The following is a 6,587-nucleotide window of genomic DNA, read 5'->3' on the forward strand; positions in this document are numbered from 1 at the left end:
GTGCAGAGCCCGAGGAGAGGCTTAAACTCATGAACCATGAGATCATGACCTGAACTGAAATCAAGAGTCAGAAACTTAACTAACTGAGCCACCCAGGTGGCTCAAAATTAAAAACTTCTTCCAATCCAAAGGCATTGTTAGCAAATGAAAAGGCAAGTCACAGGCTGGGATAAAATATTCACAAAGCATATATCTGACCAAGGAAGGATCCTGAACATATAAAGAACTCCAACAAATCAATAATTAAAAAATATACAACCCAATAAAAAAATGTAAAAAAGACTTATACAACCAAATATATATATATATATATATATATGCACATACACACACACACACACACACACACACACACACACAAATATATACAAATGGCCAAAAGGTGCTCAATATCATTACTTATCAGGTAAGTGGAAATTAAAATCACATTGAGATGCCTCAGCACACCCACTACAATGGCTAAAAAAGATTAATAACACCAGATAGAGAGATTTGGAGGAACAGGAATGCTGGTAGGAATGTACAATAATACAACTACTTTTGTAAACGGTTTAACAGTATTTTATAAAGTTAAACATACACTTACGTGACCCAGCAATGCATTCCTACCTACTTATCTGAGATAAGTAAAAACACATGTCCACATAAAACCATGCATGAATATTCATAACAGCTTTATGTATGATAGCTAAAACCCAGAAACAACCCAAATGTCCACCAACTGGATAATGAGTAAACAAATCATGGTATATTTGTACAATAGAATTCTGTTCAACAATGAAAAGTTCTGCTATCGACACACCCGTCAACACGGATGAATCTCACAGACATTACCGACTGGATGGAGCGGCACACAAAAAGTACATATATTCTGTGATCCTATTTATATGAAAAATAGCCTATGTTAAAAAAAAAAAAGATCAGAGCACTGGTTGCCTCTGGGAATGAGATACTGACTGGAAAGAGGCACAAAGGAACTTTTGGAAGTGATGGGAATATTTTATGTTTTGTTAGAGGTTTGAGCTACAAAAGTAGAGCATTTTGCAAATATACATAAAAATATACACGCCTAAAATTTTACATGAAAAAACTATAAAAATAATTAAAGAAGCAATAAGATATAAATGAACCAAAACGGCAAAATGTCGATCAAGGTTGACGTTGAACCACGGGTACATGGGTTCATTATATTATTTTATTTGTGTATATTCAAATATTTTCCATAATAAAACTTTTTTAGAAGAAAAAGAAAGCAAGGAAGAAGGGAAGGCTATGTATGCCACAAATCAAAATATACTCTAAATCTTCTATCATGGAAACAATGTTCTTATGGGTAAATAGAGAAAACAGTGGAACAGAAGATCCAGAAAAGCCTCAATTACACGTGCAAATTTAGTGTCCTCAAAGGTGACATCTCACATCAGTGGAGAAAGACGAACTACTAGTAAGTGCGTTAGACAACTGGATACAAATATAAGAACAGATACTACACTCGATCTTAGCCAAAAAAGCCGAGAAGCAGTGGATAGAAATAGAAGAAAAAAATAAAATTTGATCATTTCTCACAACTAAATAAAAGCCAAATGAATCCATTGTTTACATGCAAAAAAAAAAAAATTAAACACATGCTAAAGAAAAAAATAAAAGGGTTCACAGAGCATCTAGCAGCTACCAATGGGGACATAGCTCTGGAGAGGTGGCCACAACACAGGTCTGTCCCAAGGAGGTGGCAGGCTCGAGGCAGGGACACAGACCTCGAGTGAGAGCCCAAGGAGGGGCCGACGGGAAGAGCTAGGATTCCAAAAGCAGACAGAGCTGAGCCGTGGGGCGTGGGGTCCCAGAGGCTGTCCGCAGGCTGGGGAAACCAGGAGAAACAAAAGTAAAGCATGCATTCATTTCACCAGTGCCTGTGGCCAAATCGTGCAAGGAGTGACTGCCCTCCGGTCATCACATTAGGTCAACCACTGCTGCAGCCTCTGGACTGAGAGTGAGGAGGAAGGAAGGGGAGGGGACGGAGGAGGAGAGGAGCACACACTGTATTGCTGTGGCACCCAGAACAACCGCGGCAGGCCCAGACTGAATCTTGGACACGGCTGGCAGCAGAATGATGGTGCGGCAGGGCCACAGGGGAGGAGGGTCGAAATGGCGGTCCTTCCAAAATTCTACCTAATCCAGGAAGGGCTGCTTTTCCTGGGCCACAAGGGACCCTTACTGGGTACAGAGAATTTGCCCGCAGGGAGGTCCTGAGAAGAATTTACCTTGGCGCATCAAGCTCCTTGAAGACAGTCTGTCCCACGGAGAGGATGGGCATACTGGGAGCTGGCTAAGAGAGGCCCAGGCCAGGAAGCAGTGGGCAGCAAGGCAGAGACATCCAGGGGTCAGGTGGGAATGTGTGTGAGGCCGCGTTCCCAGGGCAGGCAGGGCGGGGGGGGGGGGGGGGGGGGGGTCTGGACAGCGCTGCGCGCGGCTCTCCCGGCCCGTCACCAGGAAGGTGAGGGAGGGAAAGTGGCACCCAGGGACTCGCTACGCACCCTCCGAGGCCTGGCTGTGAACCAGAACTGATTCCCTGGGCAAATACCGAATGAGGACAGCCACCCCCTGGCAGTGGTGCCACCATGCCTTTGACCTCTTGGAGGAAGGCCAGGGTCAGAGAACAGAGACACGGTTTCTGGAGGCAGACTTTTCTCCCTTGTCCTTAGTGAAGTAAGGTCTGGATGGGAGGTGTATCCTCGGCCCCACCATGCAGGAGCCTGGTCGCTTCCTCCACATGCCTCACTGGGTAGGCTCTTGGCCGGAAGTACAGAAAGTGAGTGGCTGGCTTTGCCAGAGCAAGCAGGATGTGCCGTTCCTCTTGTCCCTGCTTCCTGCCGTCTGTATCATTCCACCTGCGGGACTCTCGCCGGCTCCTTCCCTGGTCCACAGCACCCATGGTGGAACAGAGCCGTGCATGGCTCCTGAATACCATCTCTCACGTGAGGTCAGCCTCCCAGAGACAGATGTCCCCGAACCCTCACACCTCCATTTGAATCAGTGAACACCAGGACCAACCAAATGTGGCCCGGATGGGATCTAGAATTGACTGTGATTGGGTCACTGTGGGTCACTATGGGTCAGTCCCCCAATCAGAACTATCACTGGTGGCTCACCCTGGGCAAACCTGGCTGTCTGGGCTGCAGCCACATGGAAGGCTGGAGTGGGATGGGTGCAGGGAAGGCTGTCTGATCCTGCGTCCTTACAGCTCAGACCCAGCCAGATGCTCATGCCCCAAAGAGGTCACCTTACAGCGATCGCTGCAAGGCAGCTAAGTACATCCTCTCCTGGAACCAAAAGAGACAGAAAGGAATGCGGGTGCTTTGAACGAGATGCTGCCATGTTTGACCCTGGAGGAGGGGAGAGGGAGCCAAAGGCCTGGGAGGCTGGGGTTGGAGGGTCCGGAAAGAGCTAAGTGAGGTTAGGATCACTATGCAGAGAGGCAGAGTGGAGCCGAAAGAGCAGAGTGGCCTAGCTCAGAAGCTTGGTCAAGGTTAGATGCCTCTGTGGAGGAGTCTCCCTCCCAACTCCCGCCAAGAGGCACCGAGATGATGGGAAGGAAGGGAGGCGCCTTTCTCCGTGTCCCAAGGCTGTTCTTTGGGTCCCGCATCCTTTCTCACAGGGTAGAGCCCAGGTCCTCCACAGCCATCCTGGGGGCCTCGGTGCCTTTGCACAACCCACTCTGGACAGTGGCCTTTGGGGACAGGGAAGCAGCAGAGGCAGTGCAGGTGCCGGCTTCATGCTTCAGTAACCACTTTGCCAGCTGGCCTGTGGCCCCCATGGGCCTCCGCTCAGGCGTGGCTCCCGGACACGCCCTGCAGAAACAGAGCAGGAGGTCAATGTGAGCTTTGAACATCAACAGAAGCAGGCTTGCCACAGACCCCATCGGAGACCCAAAGCCTCTGTGCTCGGGGAGGAGGCTGTGGGGCCGTGACACCCGCCCTCCCGGGAGCACCGTTCCCAGCAGGCATGAGGCCTGACAGAGGAAAGGACTGGTCACAGGCTGCTGGGAGGAGAGTGGCAGGGAGCAGGCAGGAACGGTGATCTCAGGCACACTATTTAACTACACTGAGACTGTTCCGCCATCTGAAAATGAAGAAAATGCAGCTGTTTCATACAGATTTTGTTTTAATGAGAAGTAAATAGAATAAGTGTGTAAAGTGTAGGTAGGGCACCTTACACTTGTCAACAGAGTTCTGCCTGGGGGCATTTCCTGGGCGAGGTTGGTGGGAGGAGGAGGGGCTGATGCCCTGGCCAATATTGGTTTAACTATTTCAATCCTTTGCTGCAGAGAACGGGAACTCGCCAACTTAAGCCACTAAGCTGCAGGACTCTGAGTAAGATGTCTAATCTGCCTGGGCCTCCCGCTCCATTATACATAAATTTAGGGTAATAGGGATTAAATAATAAGAATGTTGGGGTGCCTGGTGGGAGCTCAGTGTGTTAAGTGTCCAACTCTTGATTTCGGCTCAGGTCACGATCTCACAGTTCGGTTCGTTAAGATTGAGCTCCGGATCGGGGCTCTGTGCTGTCAGCACAGAGCCTGCTGGGCGTTCTCTCTCTCTCCCTCTCTCTCTGCCCTTCCACTGCTCACGTGCCTATGATCTCTCTCTCTCAAAACAAATAAATAGACATTTTAAAAAAAGAATGTACCATCTGGAAAAATGCAATGTTTAGCACATTGTGAATATCTGTGGTGCAAACAAGCACAAAATGTGACCAGTCCCCAGTGTAACCCCAGAATTCCCCTGGCTGGCCGCAGGGAGCTGGAGAGCCAAGGGAGGTGGAATTCAAGATGAAATGTGAGTGCGGGCCTTTCAGGGTATTTGCATATGTGGTCGAAAGCAAAATACACAGTAAAAAAAGATTCCTGCAAAGTGTATATACTTCCAGGCTGAGGAAGCAGAAGTTACTTTTTTAATAGCGATGTGGGTTTTTTTTTTTTTTTTTCACTTACAAAATTATACCTGAACATGAAAGCCAAATTCAGCTTCTAAGAACCAAACGCTGGCTTCTCTTTTGCCTGTGATCAAGTTCATCTTTGCCCAAATAATCGCTCAGAGTGATTTCTTGTAGATCTTCTCATGGTTATACCATTACAACTTTAGCTCACACTTTTATTTCAGGATTAATTTTAGACAGTGCCTTTAGACATTCAGAAGTGAAAAACAAGATAATTAGCATGCTTCCCCTATTGTCTTCTTCCTCTCTCATACGCCTTCCTGATTCATATTATATTTTTATTTTCTTCTTCTAGCCGCTGCCTTTCCAACTTTGTTCATCATATTTTTATATGTCCCTCCAGCAGTTGCCTTCATGAGTTTCATGGCATGTTCACTCCTCTATGCACTAAATTAACACAGTACTGGCTGCTATGGAAAGTAAAGAAACAGACCAGTTATTCTCCCTCTCCATTCTTCTTATTTATGCTTGTTATATAATTGTCTTCCTATTCATCGTGGTTGAAAATCTTTGTGTTCGCTAACTACAAGTCTCTGACTTGCTTTGCCGCTAGGTTGGCCCTAAAAACTCGAAAGCTAACAAACAGCATTGACAATAGTACAGTTTTATCAATCTTCACGGTAGAGTCAAGAAACGTGATTGACCCTGAGAGTAGAAAAGTACTCCTGAGTCATTAACACCTTAAAGTTAGATTATATAGAACTTTTCATTAAATAGTAATGATTCAGTAAAGTATATTAAATAAAAGGTAATAAATACTCAAAATCTACTCATTTCATTACACTTTGCTCTTGTGCTGCTGTGGTTATTGTATCTGTGTGGTGGAAACACTGTATAATAATGTGCTGTGTGGTTGGTATTTTAAAACTGGCCACCGTGGGAGAATTTACACCATGGAAACTGGAAAAATACTACAAACAGGGACTTGATTTGTTATTTTACTGATTAAATTTAAGAAAGCTGTGTGGGGCGGGGAGCATCCAGGTGGCTCAGTCAATTAAGCGTCCGACTTCAGCTCAGGTCATGATCTCACGGTTCGTGGGTTCAAGCCCTGCATCAGGCTCTGTGCTGACAGCTCAGAGCCTGGAGCCTGCTTTGGATTCTGTGTCTGTCTCTCTCTCTCTCTCTCTGTCTGCCCCTCCCCCACTTGTGCGTGCGCCCTCTCATTCTATCTCTCTCTCTCTCTCTCAAAAATAAATAAACATTAAAAAAAATTTTTTTAATGGAAAGTGGTGGGGAAATTGTTAATAATGCAGATTAAATTGGGCTGTGTCTATGGTCATTACACTATGATGTACATTACATTACATTACATTATAGTCATTACATTGTGAAAAGCACAAAATTGAAGAAATATTTTTCTGGTGTTTGCAAACAAGTATCTCATTCAACATAGTCACTCAAGCCATTACACAGCTAAGGAAAGTTCTGACATAGGGAGCACGGAAGCTGAAAATGGTTTCAGCTTAATGAATATAATCTGAGAAAGAGTTTAGCAGTAAATTACGTATCAGACTTAATGACCATAAATTATTGGGTAAAGCACTGTGACTCATAGGGCAACTCTATTTGTCAAATCATGGTTAACTTGAAAC

General features: G+C 45.7%; 1 pseudogene; it reads right to left on the reverse strand.

The window, feature by feature from the left end:
• Nucleotides 1–1,443: 1,443 nt before the first annotated feature.
• LOC115527877 lies at nucleotides 1,444–1,523 on the reverse strand (annotated as a pseudogene).
• Nucleotides 1,524–6,587: the final 5,064 nt, after the last annotated feature.

This window comes from Lynx canadensis, chromosome D2, assembly GCF_007474595.2.
Source record: "Lynx canadensis isolate LIC74 chromosome D2, mLynCan4.pri.v2, whole genome shotgun sequence".
Lineage (NCBI taxonomy): Eukaryota > Metazoa > Chordata > Mammalia > Carnivora > Felidae > Lynx > Lynx canadensis.